General features: G+C 46.0%; 1 protein-coding gene across 1 annotated transcript in view; it reads left to right on the plus strand.

The window, feature by feature from the left end:
• The window catches only part of DUSP26 (dual specificity phosphatase 26), a 122,520-nt gene that overhangs the window by 19,577 nt on the left and 86,039 nt on the right, over positions 1–16,904 (plus strand). The gene's annotated exons all lie outside the window — the stretch shown is intronic.

The following is a 16,904-nucleotide window of genomic DNA, read 5'->3' on the forward strand; positions in this document are numbered from 1 at the left end:
ATGTGAAAAACGCCACAGTCGCAAAATCACATAATCGCATAATTCAAGTGGCCCTTAGTTTTACAAGAATACCTGAAGATCTTCTTTTATATTCAGTCCTTGTGGTACTATTGCATGCCGTAGGAATATAATGCAAGATTCCATCATGCTTAGCCTCATGGTCCCTTTTACCTCTTTCTATATGTACAGGTTCTCTGTAAAATACCATCACTTGCAAATTCTTAGTAATACTGCCATGTCTCTTAGCAAAAGTAATAGCAACAGAATAATTGCCATCTACAACTTCGATCACTCATGTATTCAAAAACTCATACCTTCATTTGACAGTGTTTGATGAAACCATGGATATAATATTGCACACAGGAATAACAATTATGGCAAACTAGATACATGCAGTGGCGGTTGGCTTGTACCGAGGGTGGTGAGAAGGATGGGAGGGGCACAAATAAAAATTGACTTGCCTTTTCAACTTGATGTGCGACGTAGTTCTCCCTCACGTGTCTTCTCTCCTCCTGGAAGCTCCGACCAGGAAGCTGCACAATCCAATCCTGGTGCTGCTCTCACAGCATGAGAGCTGCGCCCCAATTGGGTAGAACAGGCTCTCTCAGCGCTTCAAAGAGAACTGGAGGTCTGCGCTTTATCTAACCCAGCTGTCTAAGACAGCTAGTTTATAGATCTTTAAAATGGCCATGTCCGGCTGGCCGTTGCAAGATGGCCGGCCAAAGGGACATGCGCATTTAAGGCACACAGCTCCCTGCTGCTGCCAGTTGGCTGCACTGGCCTCGCCCCGACACTTAGTTCGGGATGGGGTGCTGAAAAATAAAATGGTAATAAACTTTTTTACCATTTTATTTTCTCCATTCAAATGAAGGAGTCACCCCTGGATACATGGATCCCCAAGTCGCATCTATATTGTCAATTCTTCGATTGCCTTTCTCATGTCTTTCTACTCTCTCGATCCTATCTCTTTCATTGACCAAATGCTCCCATCTCATTGTCTTTTACACTCATATTATTGTTCTACCTCACTTTGCTTTTTCTTTACATCTAGCCTATTACCATCGCTATCTTACAGGTGCCTTCATTTTCTTATTCACCCTAACTCATTTAATCCCTCATAATATACACAGATTTCCACTCACACATGCTTTTACTGCACTTTTCTCTCTTCTGCTCTCTTTTTTTCTCTTCTTGGTCTCTCATTTGTTCTCTCGCTCTCACTTTTAAACTTTCTGTCTCCCTCTACCCTTAGCTATCTTTCACTCTCTTTCCTTCTTTCTCGCTTCAGTGCTCTTTTCTGTCTATCTTATTCTCTTCCTTTCTCCCACCTTGTCCCAATTCTCTTACAATTTCTCTTTCGACCTTGCTTTCTATCTCTCTGTTTCTCTCACTCTCTTTCACACCTTAACATTTTTTATTGTCTCTTATTTTCTTGCTCTCCTTTTTTACTATGTACTTCTTCCCAACTCCCCTTTCTCTCTTATTAGCTTCATCTCTAGTTGTATCATCTCCCTCTATTTCTCTTGCTCTCCCTCTAGCTCTCTCTCAGCTTCTTCATCTTTCTCTAAGTCTCCCTGTCAATCTTTTCTTCTCCCACTATGGCGCTCTATCTTCCTCTCTCCTTCTCTCTCTACTAATGTTTCTCTTTCTGCTTTGCTCTCACATATTGTTAGTACTGTCACACACACTACATTACCACTACTCACACTCACTTGTATTTCCGTTCCAACACACAAGCTTCATGAAACTTCACCTTTCACTACACTGCTCTGTCTGCTTAGTTTCTCCTTTCGTCTTTCTTACATTTTCTCTTAATGCTTCTTTATTCTTCATGTTCTTTTCCTCTTTATTATTCACTTCTACAGTGGCGGCTCCCCCATGGGGGTGTGGGGGCGTCGCCCCACTGCTTACTCGCAGTGCGAGACGGCAGAAACATAAAATGGTAAAACTACCATTTTATGTTTCTGCTTCTCGCACTGCGAGAAAGTAGAAGTGCCTGGTTGGGGGCGGGCAGGTTGGCGGTCCTGCTCGAGGGCAGGGGGGAGTGGCTTTGCCCACTGGTGTGGGTACTGACTGTTTGGTCGGCCCCAGAGCCAGTCATGCGCACTCTCCCAAAATTGCCCGGCTGGGGTGCTCTCTGCTGCGCCTCACCAATCATGACGCTGCCATAGCAGCGTTGTGATTGGCTTAGGGGAGCAGGAGGAGGGAGGCTGCCTAAAAGTAAAACGCGCCAGGCAGTAAGAGCTGTGGAGAGCGCCCAGCCGCTTAAAAATCAGTCGCGGCTGGCAAAACGGGCGGGTGGGTTCGCGCGGGTGTGATGTTGATGTGAAAGAAAGTCACAATGCTTTTGTGTTTATTTACGTCTGCCTGTGGGAGAGTGTGTGTCAATGTTTTATTGTGTTTCCCTATGACCATGACCGTGAGTGTCCGTGTCTGTCAGTGTGCATGCGTTTGTGAGGGTGGGTGTGAGCGTGGTGTGTACCTATGCGCATTTGTAAACGTGCCTTCGTGTGGTACCTGACTTTGTGTGTGCGTGGTTAGTTTCGGTGTTCCCTGGTGTGTAACAGTGTTTGTATCTTCCTGCCACAGTATGAGGTGTGTAGATGTACTCTTTCTCAATAATTTATACATTAGACGCAAACAGTATTGTTGCATGTGAGCACAAGCAGGCTCTGAGCAGGAAAAAGCAGCGCGCCTCCCGCAGGAATGCTCTTACCAGCCCCAGGCACTGGGATTCCTTAGTTCCCCGCAAGAAGCAGGGATCTGGGACACATCAAACCGACACGCTCCTCGGTGTTTGGTACTGTATAAAAGGTTGTTATTCTTATTCTTACATCAGTTGCTGCGCTTAAGCAGGATCTCTCTAACTTTATTTATTTATGTATTTAATTGAATTGTTGTGCGCTGACTTTTGGCTGGTGGCCACTTTGTAATGCTGTTTTGGAAATTGAGTCTAGGTGTATTTCATGTGTAACCGAAAACCCCACATACGCATAGGATGAGCAAAATCTGACAGGCTCAGGTCACTTGTTTTTTACTCAGTTCTCAGCGCTCCTCTGTGGCACTTTAAACATTTTCAGGGACTTTTTCCATGGATGGGATGGGAGGCATCCTGTGAGTTTTGTAGAGGGCTAGAAAAGCCTCCTTGAAGAGGCAGGTTTTCATTTTTTCCTTGGGCACTGCCAGGTGGGAAGGATCCTGAGTTCTGGGCAGAAAGCATTCCAGGGCTGTTCTTCACACCTTCTGGTTTGCTTGAAAATGCACCATTTGCCCACTCTTTTTTCAAAATGTTCTCGGGGGAGGGGCAATTCCCCTGAACCCCCCATAGGTGGGTTCAGGGGAATTGCAGCGAAGTACGACAATTGTTTTACGCCACACCACTTTCAAATGTCACCGGCCGCCACTGCTCTTCTATATTTATCCATATTCCTTCTCTTCCACTTTTCACTATCTAATCTTCTCAGTTTGTATTTTTCCTCTTCAGACATATTTAGTTGTTTTTTTTAATGCCACTGCATTGAATTTCAATAGGACAAAGAGGAATGAATCCTAGCAGGGAGGTGCACCTGTGGCAAGTAAATAACCCTTTTTTTGTTTTTATGCACATCGAAAGAAAAACAGTTTTTTTAATTGCACATAGAAAAGGCACTATGGGCTTTGATTTGACAGTCATGACACTCAAGCACTCTCCTTTGTAGGCAGATAGTCACATGTGATCAGACAAAATGCTGTTTCTCACATTTATGACAAAGCCAAAGGCAAATGTGGGCAGACCCACTGCTCAAAACTGTATGGTGTGGTCGGCAGAATCACAATGTGAATGACATCTGAACACACCAAAGGATGAAGAGGACTGACCCAACACACCTCTATATATCTGTTTTAATTTTTAATTTATAATTTTTTGGTAACATGAACATGGAGAGATAGCTAATGCACAAGGTGTCTCCTGGAGGCCAGAACTAAAAACACAGCGAACCTTAGTTAATTATAATAAATAAATAAAAGGGAGAGGTGAAAGAGAGAGAGCATTCTCATTTTTATCAAACTCATAGATAGAAACACGATCTTACCATAATTTTTCCCAGTAAAAATAAACCAAAATTTGATCATCTATCAAAGGATGTAGTCATCTATAGAGCTAGAATATCAAAATGGAGGCAATCACAAGAAATAGGCTCCACCGATCACTTAGCACATTCATCGTTCATATTCACAAGTTCAAGTATATCCGCTAATGGAGTAATTGAAGTAGTTAATGTGTTAAAGGCTACTTAATGTCCCACTGATGTGTGTCACAATGCTAAAGAAAGAAAAATGATTAGATTGGTAGTGGAGTCTGGTGGCCAAATGGATCCACTTTGGTAATATGTGTTTGACCTGATGGTCACAGGTTCGTATCCTGGCAGCTCCACTCAGTCTTTCATCCTTCAGAGGGCTATATAATTAGGACCATTGAGTTGGTTAACAATGAATTTGTAATTTGAATGTAATGTTCCTCTGTTAATGGTCACTGACTACTTCAAGAGGTCTGAGATCACACCTTTGGTAAACAAATATTGGAAAAACCAATAGGTCTTACATATGCAAGAGCTATTGACTTTGCCAATGCGTTTTAGCTAAGTTGTACACTAGTGTGACTCCTGTTCAGCATGTTTAGTGGCTCAGAGGAGCGTGGCGCAGAGTGGCATAGAGTAGAGTGTTGTGGAGGGGTGTGGTGTGTGGTGGAATGGTGTAGAGTGGAGTAAAGTGTAATGGCGTAGAGTGGCATAGAGTGTCATGGAGTTTCATGAAGGAAGTAGAGAGGAGTGGAGTAAAGTGGAGGGATGTAGAGTAAAGGGCCGGAGAGTGTCGCAGGGTGGAGTGAAGTAAAATGGCATGGAGTGGTGAAGAGGGAGTAGCATACAGTGGAGTAGAGTGCAGTAGATTGTAAGAGAGGAGAGGGCCATAGAGTGGAGTAGAGTGTCATAAAATGGAATAGCATAGAGTGTCGTGGAGTGCCGTAGAGTGGTAAAGAGTGGAGTAGAGTAGAGCAGAGTAGAATGAATATGGCAAAGAAATTAGTAAGCAACCCAGCAGTTGGTACCAAGAGGTCCCATAGTACCACTAGACGTTTTGGAAAAGGACTATGCACAGGCCGCAAGGGCTGGCATTGACACAGGCTAGCATTATGCCATTCTCTTGGTAGTAAATGTCTGGCTTGAGGGCTTCTTGTTTACTAAAAGTTTGACTCATACTTGGGCGCTTCTTTGGGTGTACTCTAGTTGGGGGTCACAGATGGTGGTACTGTTCAAGTATCATTACATTTACCACTGCCCTTGTACTTGTCAAAGCAGGTATGTTGAAGAACTAAATTGATACTTGCCATTATGGGGAGCCAGTCTTAGATTTCCACCTCACTGCATCATGGAAATTGCTGATTTCTTTGTTTACTACCAACCTGAACTGCGGGATGCTGTGATTCTTTCGCCTGCACACATGTAAGATGACGCGGGTAGAAACTAGAAGAGTTACATTGTAGGTGACAGAAGACCCATGTGATAGAATGCCTTGGAGCCTGTCATGGACATCTATTTATTGTAACTAAAGTTATTTTTACACAGCACTTAATACCTGTGAAGCTGCGTTTAACCTGTTTTATGTCAGAGAATACTCTACTCTGGAACCCATGGTTGGTGGTTAATCCATTGGTTATTATTTGTTGTTGTGATTAGCCTGGTGCATTCTGGAACTTGTAGCCTTGTTTGTGTCTGACCCCATTGGACTATCGTGCCTGAAAACAAAAAAGAGTTATAAAAAAAAAGACCAGGCTTGGAGAGTCTGTATTCTTGTCTTATGGCAGCTCGACCACTCTTAGCTTTATTCCAGGGCAGACCAACATTTGTGAAAATGTACTAACAACTCAGTAAAACACATGTGGACAGAAGGACAGCTAGAAATACAGGACCAGGCTACGAGCCGTCCTCTCAGCTGTCCTCTCCAGCATGAGAGACATAAAAGACATTTCGGAGCACTCTGCGGCCTTGTTTATTGTTCCTGCCTTTGTTTTGTCTGCTCCTGTGATGCCTTTTGCTTTAAAGACATGTGATCACGCCTAGCTGTAGAGGTAATGACAGCAGCAGCCAGAATAAAACTGGGGAATTAACTAACAGTATGTGCCAAATATGAGAAAAGGGCTGTTATTGTGTCTGCTGTGTGATAAGAAGGTCTCCTTTGTGTAATGGCGGGAAGGGGTGACTGCTGAAACACTTACCAGTCTTACCTGCTCCGTTTCCAGCCTACAAAAATCCTTGTTAACACATCCAGTTCCTGCTCAGCTCTAATGTAATATTAAGGTAGTAATGTACTGGGTTCCATTTCCTTGTGGTGGCAACTTTTTTCAGCCACTCCCGGGTTTTGAGAATGGATGGAACTCTGCGGAATCTCGCAGAGGTTTTATGTAATTCAGCAGAATTCCATGCATTAAAACCTTGCAAATTCCGCCCACCCCAAATACCGATGTGAAAAACCTATTAAAGACCATGCTGGAGAGCCTAAGCTCCATTGATCAGGAAATGGATGCCCTAACAGTACGACTGATCGCTGTTATGCACAAGATCGATAGGCATGACAGTCAACTGAAAGATGCAGCGCAGCGGATATCTACAGCGGAAGATGATTTGGGGGCTAAAGGAGAAACTCTGCTCAATATTGAGAAAATGTTATTAAGGTAATTGCTGCCAAGAACAAGGACCTTGAAGCTAGGTCACTCTGCAATCACCTGTGTATCTTGGGAGTGCCGGAGACTACTAACACTGTCAGGCTTGAGGACTACGTGGAGAGGATGCTGGTGTTGCTATTTAGCACTGACACCATGTCTCGCCTGTTAGTGGTGGAGAGAGACCACAGATCCTTGGGGGTCATGCCACCACCAGGAGCTCTAGTACAGCCTATCGTAGCACGCCTGTTAAATTTCCAGTACAATGACACAGCACTCCGGATGGTGCAGGAGAAAAGTACACTTAAATCTGCTGCAGGTGTCACTGTTTCCAGACTTTAGGATAGCGGTTCAAGAAGCTAGACTTACGTTTACCCAGGTGAAACAATAAGTTGTACAGGCTGGAATCCAGTATGCAATGTTGCATCCGGCGTGCCTGCGAGTCATAGTCCAGGCTTGGAAAGACGCTCACCCATGAAATCTTAAGCCTCGCATACTGACTCAGACTGATGAGAGGAGACTTAGCTGATGCACTGGCAGGGAACTGTTTGCTGATGCACTGGCAGAACTTGCCATGCGATGGGATGTCTCTCTCATACTTTATCGGAACTCGCCTGGGAAGGGGTTGTTGGGTTGAGTGCTCCCTCTTCCGCTGAGCTCTTGGCATACTGGTCATGTACGAATAAGTTTTACCGTTGTGGGTTGGTGGTTGCCCTGCGCTCACCATGTGTTCTGTGAGCACATGGACCTGGATGTCTCTGACACCCTCAGCTTATGCTGGGGTTGCTTCAATGGCTCTCAGGATGGACCCGAGGGTAACACCTGTGATTTTTTTTATTTGCGATAGTTGCTCCTATTCCTGATCTGGGTTTGTACTATTGCTGATTTGCTTGGCTTTGGGTTAACACTCCTGATGGAATTGGGCCATCAGAGTGGGTTGTTGGGAGGATAGAGCTGGGGGGTGTTTGCTGTTGTATGTTATGTTATCTGTCAGCATTGCAGTTTAGAGAAGACACAGTGTTGATAGTGTGCCATTTCAGTACGAGGGGACCAAGTTCCAATTTTAATGTTTTCTGGCATGGGAGACAGGATGGATGAGTCCTGTCGCCGCTTGGCCTGGAATGTCAGAGGATTCAATTGTTTGGGGAACATTTTGGTATCATGTTTGTTCTACCGAGTGTCACCTCCATAACAGTTGGAAGATCTCACAATTAATTTGCCAGCTCAGGTCATGTTTTCAGTCTGAAGGTGTCTTATTCTTGCTGACCCTTACCCTCTAAAACTGTGAACTGAAGACTTAAATAAAGCTAACATTTTCTGATCCAGCCGCATTAAGGAGCCTGCGTTACATACATAAGGGATAAAATCTGACTTTTTTATTATTTGTGAATACAAATAAAATATGCAGTTGTTTGCTTGTTCTTTCTGGTCTATATTTTCCTATTGTGTTATATCTAATTGCTTTTCAATCTCTAGAGGCTAGCTGTTCCCAGGAAAGAGCTGACCAGTCCGGTCACAAGAAGAACAAGTGAAAGGAACTCTGTCAAGGAGTGTAGGTTAGATTATCTAAAGGAGGGAATTCCTCCTTGCTAAGGAAGTGCCTTCACTCACCCAAGTGGGTGTCATGCTTCATCATCGGGCATTGCTCGTCGTGGGGGTGGCACTGCAGTCCCCCACGGGCCCTGCGAGAGAGCTCTTTGTTGGAGATCTTTCCGAGGAACACTGCAGAGGTGAGTTTGTGGGGAGTGGTGCTAGTGAGTTAAAAATATCACACTAGGAGGAGCCAAGATGGCGACCGGGACGGCAGCGTAGGCTCCCGGCTCCGTGAACCTCCACATCCCGCACAGATATCCTGCATGTGATCCTCAGCCTGCGCTACATGCCTGTGTTGGTGATCGAGAGCGGCAACCGATCGTGTGATCCTGAAGCTTCCAGCGGCGGTACCGCCCGAGAAATGCTCATTTGATGTTTGCGGCCTGTGCAGCCCTGGAACCGGGACCTCGGGTGGACAACATGGCCGGGCGGCAGTTTAACAACAGCGGCCATTGGTGACCGGGTGGAGTCGGACTACCGAAGCGGCGCGAATATTGGCCTGAATCTCGCAGTGGTCGCTCCTATCACCGAGAGCAGCGTGACGGGTGCATACCCGGGGTGACGATTCCAGGGGTTTATCGGCGATCGCCTGGACCCTCGCCAGTGAACTGATCGGACGCGGCCTGTGGCTCGTCCCGATTTGCGCGGGCTGCTCCCGGTTTTCGCGGACACTGGCCCAGAGGGAGAACGACTGTTACCTGTGGACGCACACTGTATACACATTTTGCCTGCCTCCGGACCTTTGTCTGCAGGGATATGGAACTTGCAGCGCCCGTGCCTGAGACCCGGTCCTCATCTGGGATGGCCCTGCCCTGCGGCCATCTTGATGGGATGGACTCTGTCATCCTGTACGCTGGGTCACAGCAAGATTGGGAGTGTGTGGCGCAAAGGAGCGTGGCGGAGCAAGCGCGGGGTCCGTGCTGGGGTACGGTGACCTTCTAGATGCTCTCGGAGCCCTTCACTCCACCCTGGTCCACGGCGCCCGGGTATTGGGGAGGAAGCTGGATGGTATTGCGTCAGCATCGGGAGGGTTGCGGTCTGTCTGTCCCCAGGTACATAAGGCTCTGTCTCACCTTCCACAGGAGGAAAGTACCGTGACCGCCTCTGTGAATAAGGGACGGATGGAAACTTTGGACACTGTGGCAGCGTGTGGTCGGCTGGCTGTGGGGTCGGTCTGTTCCGGAGGTTTTGGACTTGAGCAGACGGTGGTGACTTTGTCCCAGGCGCAGCCTCCGGCGACCCAGGCAATCTTCACGCAACGATCGCCTGCTCTGGCCGATTTCTCCTTCCTGGACCTTGTGTGCGGCGCGGGCCCTGGGGCAGTACTGGGAAAGGTGATCTTCCATGACGATGACTGTGCTGATGTTTTGAAACGTCCTCCCCACATGTGTGTGTCCCTTCCTAGTCTTCTCTGGACGCTCCTCTTCCTTGTAACTTCGGACATGATGGTGGGTCGATGGGTATGCACTGGTGGATTCGCGAAGAGTGGCCAAGGATAAGGTTGATCCTTCAGAGGTGGTCAATTAATAGGCGGGCGGGCTGGGGGGTTGTGTGCTTTCACGACGCAACTAATAGTGTAGCCAGTGCATAATGCTCCCCATTTCTCTTAGATATGGCCGAATTTTTGCTGTTTACTGTTTGCGCTGGGGAGGAATATATTGTGCGGGAGGGAGAAGCCGGGGGCATGGTTGAAGGCCCTCCTCCAGTTTATTATTACTCTCTCCCCCTTTTCTGTTAGGGGGGGTTTCCTCTCTTTCCCCTTTTTCTCTGTTTCTTCTATATTTCGGGACTGGTTCTGGGGCGACAGGCACGCTGCGGGGGGGGGCCGTAGTCATCTGCAGAGGTGCAGGGTGGGGGGGTGGGGGAAGGGCTTCTTTAGTCCTTTACTTTGTTTCTATGGCCTCCTTTTTCTTTTCTTATTCTTCTTTGTCTTTTTCTGGGGTCAGTGCGGTAGGTGTCCTTCGTGGCCAATCATTGTTTTTCATTCGTGCCTCATTTCAGTGGGGTTTTCTGGGTCCTAGGGCAGGAGACTGCAGGCGCAAACGGCTCGTGATATTCCTCCACATCCTGAACCTTCTGTTTCTGCGCCATTGACTTGATAGATTGCCATTTATTGTTGACGTTCATTATTCTGCCTGCCTTTTTTCGCTGCTGAGAACTTGATTGGCACCTGATCCTTCTATCCCTTATTGTAAAATGAAATCTTTTATATCCTGGTTCCCCTCTTGGGCTATTCGGTGGACAAGAGAATACTAGCATGGAAAATCTGCTTCCCGAGGTGCTACATGTGATTAAAATCTGTTTGCTGTTCTTTTCACTGCTTAGCGGCCGGCCCCGAGGGTTGTAGGCCCATACTTGTCTTTATTTGCAATGTCAATAAAGGTTTTCCAAAAAAAAAAAAAAAAAAAAAAAATATCACACTAGTGCCCTGAAGAAACTTTATTCTGGGGTCCGTGTGATATGGTTAAAAACTGGAGTCAAGAGGAATACTCTTGGCAGTGTAGTCAGAATAGGGAGTATTTTCCTTCTGCGTATTTAAGTGCTAGTGGTGATAACAACTATCAGGTTGACATGTTTCACGCCTCTCATGGTCCTTAGTGGATCCAGTGGCATTTCTTCAGGACCGTGCAAAAGTGTGTAAAGTGAAGTACCGGGGTCTGGGATGACAACACCCAGTAAACCCTGTAATGATAACTAGATTCAGGTGTGGTCGGAGTGACTCTGCACCCAAACGAATATGACCACTTTAGTTGCAAAATCCAGCGGCGATTGAGCAGCAGAGGGCAGGTAACGTGCTTGTTTCACGGGAAGTCAATGTTTACTTCTCTGTGTTGACCTTCCCTCACGACTATTTGGGTTGGATTTTGCAACTAAAGTGGTCATATCTATCATGTAGGATCACAACTTAAGTGATATCTGGCGTTATAGGTTCCCGCACACTGTAGAGGGCACTTACTATTCCCATGTACATGGGGGATGGTCAAAACGTAACTATTGGTTACTGTCTAAGAATGTGGCACATTTAGCCTGTACCCTCTTAGACTATGCTCTGGTTTTGCTAACTGTGAGAATTCTGGGGATGCCTTGGTCTGGTCTTTCTTGTAGTCTATACCCAGATGCGTTGTTCGATAGGGCCTTTACAGAGGAACTGCGTACAGAGGTAATGGAATATTTTTAAATAAGTAACGGTACACACAAGCTAATGCTCCACTAATTAAGAACACCCAGTGTTCACCTGACGCACAGCAGCCATCTCTTCCCCAAAGTGGGCCATCTAGTGCCTTTCTGACACACGTTACCCAGTGCTTCTTTAAAACGCATCACCCAGTGCTTGTGACGCTGCATTAAATAGTTTAACTTGTGCTACATCACTTGAACTTCCAAAGTTCACCACAGATTGTGCTACCCTTGTGCACATTACCCTCAGCTTTCACATTTGGCATCACCTTGTGACACCTTCTCACATTACTCAGTGACCCTTGCTATTCCTCACTTCTCCCCAATGTCCATGAGTCTGAATTCTGGCCTGCATGAATGCGTGCCTATATTTATTGGTGTGTTTATACAGGGTAGGTAATTCTATGTACACTTTCTGGTTGCATGCATGAATGCCTACAGGTTAGTTGCACTTAGGGATGTTGGCATAGCTGCTGACTGTCTGTCTGGACGTGTATATGTTAGTTGGTCTTTCTGTCTGTCTGTCTACATATGTTTGTATGTTTGTGTGCATGTGCTCCTATATGTGTGTTGCTCCACATGAATGATGTCTGTAGGTGTGGTGGTCTGCGTATGGGTGGGTGTGTTGGTGGGATATGTGTGCCTCAGCATGCATGAACTATATAAAATTTAAACCTATTGATTTTTTTCAAGGGTTGACTTATATTGTCCTGTATTGGCTTTATTTGTACTTCTGTTGTTGGATGAGGCACGCAGTTATGACCACAGTATTGTTTGTGATTGCTATTTTACTAAGGGATTAAGAGGAAGATTTTTTAAATTACATTGCAACCCACAAAGCAACCAAAGTTGGTGTGCCGTGTTCAACTGTGGAGGAAATCAGTGCAGTGCATTTCTTACAAGAGCTGGCATACTTGGTGTAGTTTAGCCCCTAACATTTTGCTTTCAGACCTTCTGTTTGCTGGCTTCATTTTTGCTGGTTTTAGGACTCTGTACACTTTACCACTACTAACCCATGCTAAAGTGCGTGTTCCCTCTCCCTAAACCAAGGTAGAATTGGTTTGTACCCCATTGGAATAACTAATTTACTTGTAAGTCCCTAGTAAAGTGGCATTACCTGTACCCACAGCCTATAAATTAAATGCTGCTAGTGGACCTGCAGCACTGATTATGCCACCCACTCAAGTAACACTTTAAACACGTTTCAGGCCTGCCATTAAAGGCTTTGTGTGTGCAGTTTTAAACCGCCAATTTGACATGGAAAAATAAACCTTTTGCTAGGCCCAAACCTTCCTTTTTAATATATATGCCACCCCTGGGGTAGGTCCTGGAGAGCCCAGAGAGCAAGGTGCGGAGTGTTTAAGAAGTGGGGCATGCACATTTTAGTTTGTCATGTCCTGGTAGTGAAAAACCCTTACATTTGTTTCGTTGGAGTTACCTTATTATATTTAAGATGTCATTTCCAAATGGGAACAGGTAACCACTTCATGGTTGTTGTCTTTGGAATTGTAATGTCAAATCCTAACTTCAGGTGAAGTCAGATTTTAAATTACAATTTTGAAAATAGCACTTTTAGAAAGTTGGCACTTTCCTGCCTCAGCCATTTGCTGTCTGCAGCCTGTCTCCGGGTGTAGTTCACAGTTGGGCATTTTGTGTTGCTCCTAGACAGCCGCACACAATGGGGTGCTTATGTATGCCCGGTGAGCCATAAGTGGCAGGATGGGAGGGAGGAGCTGGGCCCAACCCAACTTACACTTGAATAGGCTGTGTCCTGTCTTCACACAAAGGGCTACATACCCCTGCCCTGGCCCCCAAAGTATGAAGCCAGGGCAAGAAAGGCATGGCATCTGCGCACTCAAAGTGCTGCCTCTAGAAGCTGCTACCCACTTCAAATGCACAAATGGGTATTAATAGTGGACCTCAGACACCACCTCTTTGGTACACTTCTGTATCTGTGGATACTTTGCCAGGAAGAAGGACTGCTGTGCTGCAGAAAGGACTGACACTCTGCTGGACTGCTTCTCTGCAGGAAATACTGCCCTGTTGGACTGACCTGCCGCCTGTTGCCCTCTTGCCTGGTTCAGAAGGACTCGACCTGCATGTCTTGAACCCAGAACCCATAGTGACTCCAAAGGCTAGTTGCCTGATCAGAAGCCTCAGAGATACAACAGGCTCCCAACAACTTTGCACCAGCATCTGGGCTCTGCCCTCTGTGAGTCTGCCCTGCCAAGTGGTGCCACCCCAGTTCTGAACCAATGGCAGTGGGTGTAAGGTGCTTGTCAGCCTCTGTAGAACAAGCGGAACTAATGTATCTCCTCTGCTGTGCGGCGCAACCCAGAGCAGAGTGAATGCACCACCGCTGCTGCGTGGATTGGGCCCATTGCAAAGACCTGCAGCACCACTGCAGCCTGCAACCTCTTCGGAACAACTGCTGCGTGATGCATTCTCGGTGCAGGCCCATGCATCCCTCGACGATGCCAGGCTCTGCATCGCAGCTTCACAGCTCCTCAGCCCGAAGCATCACCCCAATTGTGCGACAAGTCCTTGAGGCCGGAGTTCGCACTGCAAACTGTCATCAACGGGCTCTTCATCAACGATGTAGGACCTCAAACCACATCCTTGCCGCATCTTGGAAACTATGCAATGTTTTGATTGCGCGACGCATCTTCAACGTGGATCCTCGCAACACTCCGCACACCAGGATTTAAGGTACTCGGTTCAGCGGGCCTAACTGTGTCCCTGTAACTGGCCCGCGCTTCATCGTGGTCAGCCCAAACCTGTGACTTTGTCTCGGACCGGTGCAACCATATATCCACAGTTGGAGCCTTCTGCTTTTTGGCGCATTTTTTGACTGAAATCTTTTAAAATAAATATCTCTGGTTCTATTGATTGGATTTTTGTTGTTTTGGTCCTGTTTATTTATTAAAAATAACTCTATTTTTCTAACTTCTTGTGAGGTCCTTTTTGTGTGGTGTTTTTTCACTGTATTACTGTTTGAAGTATTGCACAAATACTTTACATATTGCCTCTGAGTTAAGCCTGATTAATCAGTGCCAAGCTTCCAGAGAGTTCGAGCACAGGTTAATGTAGCTGAGGCTTGTGCCTCACCATGACAAGGATTGCCGTTGTTGCTTGGCCAGGTCTCACACCCCAGTCAACCTATATAACAATTTCTTACAAGAGCCAAAGTGACAAAACACAGTCTGCTGCTGCTCTCTTTACCTGCACACAAACAGGCTGCCTAGTGCTACTCACACATGTTGCGTCTTAGTGAATAGGTTTGTGCGAGATGTCTAGCATAGGTTTTAAACTGGAAGGATTTCCTTGCAGTACATTTAGTACATTTTTGTTTTAACATTTCACACATTGGATGTGTGTTGCACAGTGCTTCAAAAAGAATGGTTGGTAGCATTATAACAACCAAGTACCATTCATAGAACGCCCCCTTGGTGCAAACCAGCACCCAGAAGCACAAAGCACTATTTGCTGGAAAATAAATACTTTATCAAGCTTTTGCCCCGCTTCTCTACGTTCTGCGTGACTTCGAAGTGGTTCAGAGCGTTGCTTAATTTACCTCATAGCTTCATCATTTTATGTCTCTATAAATATTCTTTTGAATTTCAGATTATTATTGCATTTAAAGCATGGCTGGCGTTCATGTGCTGAGTGGTTAGGTATGTTAAGCCTATGAGGAAGTAAATAGAGAGGAGAGATGGGGCAATACTTGCATGATATCAGATTGTATGCACCAAAAGATATACAGACAATGTCTTAAGATAGATAGTTGTCAATTGCCATCTAAATTGTGATGCGTATAAATGGATGAACGTGATTCCAACTGTCCCTACTTACTAGCTAGACGCTGAATTGTAATGTCATCTGGAGGACCAATGTGTCACAAGTGAGAGAAAGCAGTGCTTGGGAATCTCGGGTTCCTACCAAAAGCACAGGTAGTGTATATCAATGTCACTCTGAACATGGGACTCCATAACCAAAAAGGCATCTCTCCAGCCAGGTATTCTGAACACACCCTGGCATACCCTGCTTAACGCCAAAACGCTGGTGTGTGCGACCCATTCTTATTGTCTTTCTTATGCTCTCTTCAATACCCTGGCAATTGTGTGTTCCTCCTGTGCAGGGTAATGCTAGATGCACCAATGGGAATAGTTCTGGCATGTCTTCACGAGTTCGTAATCTGCATTCCAGCCATTGGCTGTTTTTAAAAGCAGTACATGGCCCTCTACCGACAATGCTGGGCTGCGCATCAGCACCAACAGCTTGCTATATTAGACCCAGATGGCTCATATCATTGGATTGCAGAGTTAGCAGCTCTTCCTGTAATACCTCTTCTTATTGCTTCCGAGCTCTTGCCACATGGGCTGCTGCTCCATGTGGTCTGAGCTCTCCCTACTGGGTGAACACACAGGTTCATGAGTGAAATATCTTACAAGAAATATATACAGTGTCATAATCCATAAAGGCTTGAGGTGGAGGAAGACCTCAAATTCCATGGAAAAGTCTTCTTATGGTTCTGGCTTCACCCTCTGGGTCAGTCTGGTGGAGCTACCTCAAAGGAGTAAACCTCAATTATTTCATTAAACTGACAAAAATGAATTTGCTCTAAATCCGGGATAATGTAAATGCAAAGTAAGCCAGCATCTAACCTTTGAACCTTAGTTTTAGTTCACTTGGGTATGTGCAGTGCAAAGCAACAAAAAACATAAGTCACATATCAATAAAGGGTGTATGTGAGTGTGTGCATTCTGAAGGTTCCAGCTAAATAGCTTTGTGCCATGTTCCTGAATGAACCTGGACGTTATTTAGAGGTGGTCAGTGGCAGCTACATGCTGGTTTACCATATGGTGCTGCTGCCAAAGCCCTTGGTGCTCATGGGGCCATATTACCTAAACCGATATGCTGCTAATTTCAGACAAAGGGCCTTATTTAACGTTTGGAGGATGTGGTACTCTGTCAAAATCTGGCGGATATCCTGTCTGCTCTATTACAAGGCCAAAACATTTGTGCCAGCACAAGTCTTATTTGTGCCTTGCTATAACTCTTTTGTAAATCACACCTAGCTACAGTCCAAGAACAGGTGGATAGGTGGTATGGGTAGACAGACAGACAGATGGACAGCTGTATAGATGGATATATGGATTGATGGGTGGATAGATGCATGGCTAGGTCTGTACCTGGACAGACAGATGCATGGATGGATGGCAGTGGCGGCTGGCACAGATTGGGGATGGGGGTGGGGGTGTGCATGGCGGCAGACGGTTAGTAAATATATTTTTTAACTTACCTACTTGCAACAGTGTCTTTTTGTCGTCCCTCCTGTCCTCGCTCTCCTCCAGCCGAAAGCAGGAAGCACCCAGGCTTCCCTGAGCCAATCACAATGCTGTAATGCAGTGCTGTGATTGGTCTGAGTGCTGTAGTT

This window comes from Triturus cristatus, chromosome 11 (assembly GCF_964204655.1).
Source record: "Triturus cristatus chromosome 11, aTriCri1.1, whole genome shotgun sequence".
Classification (NCBI taxonomy): Eukaryota; Metazoa; Chordata; class Amphibia; order Caudata; family Salamandridae; genus Triturus; species Triturus cristatus.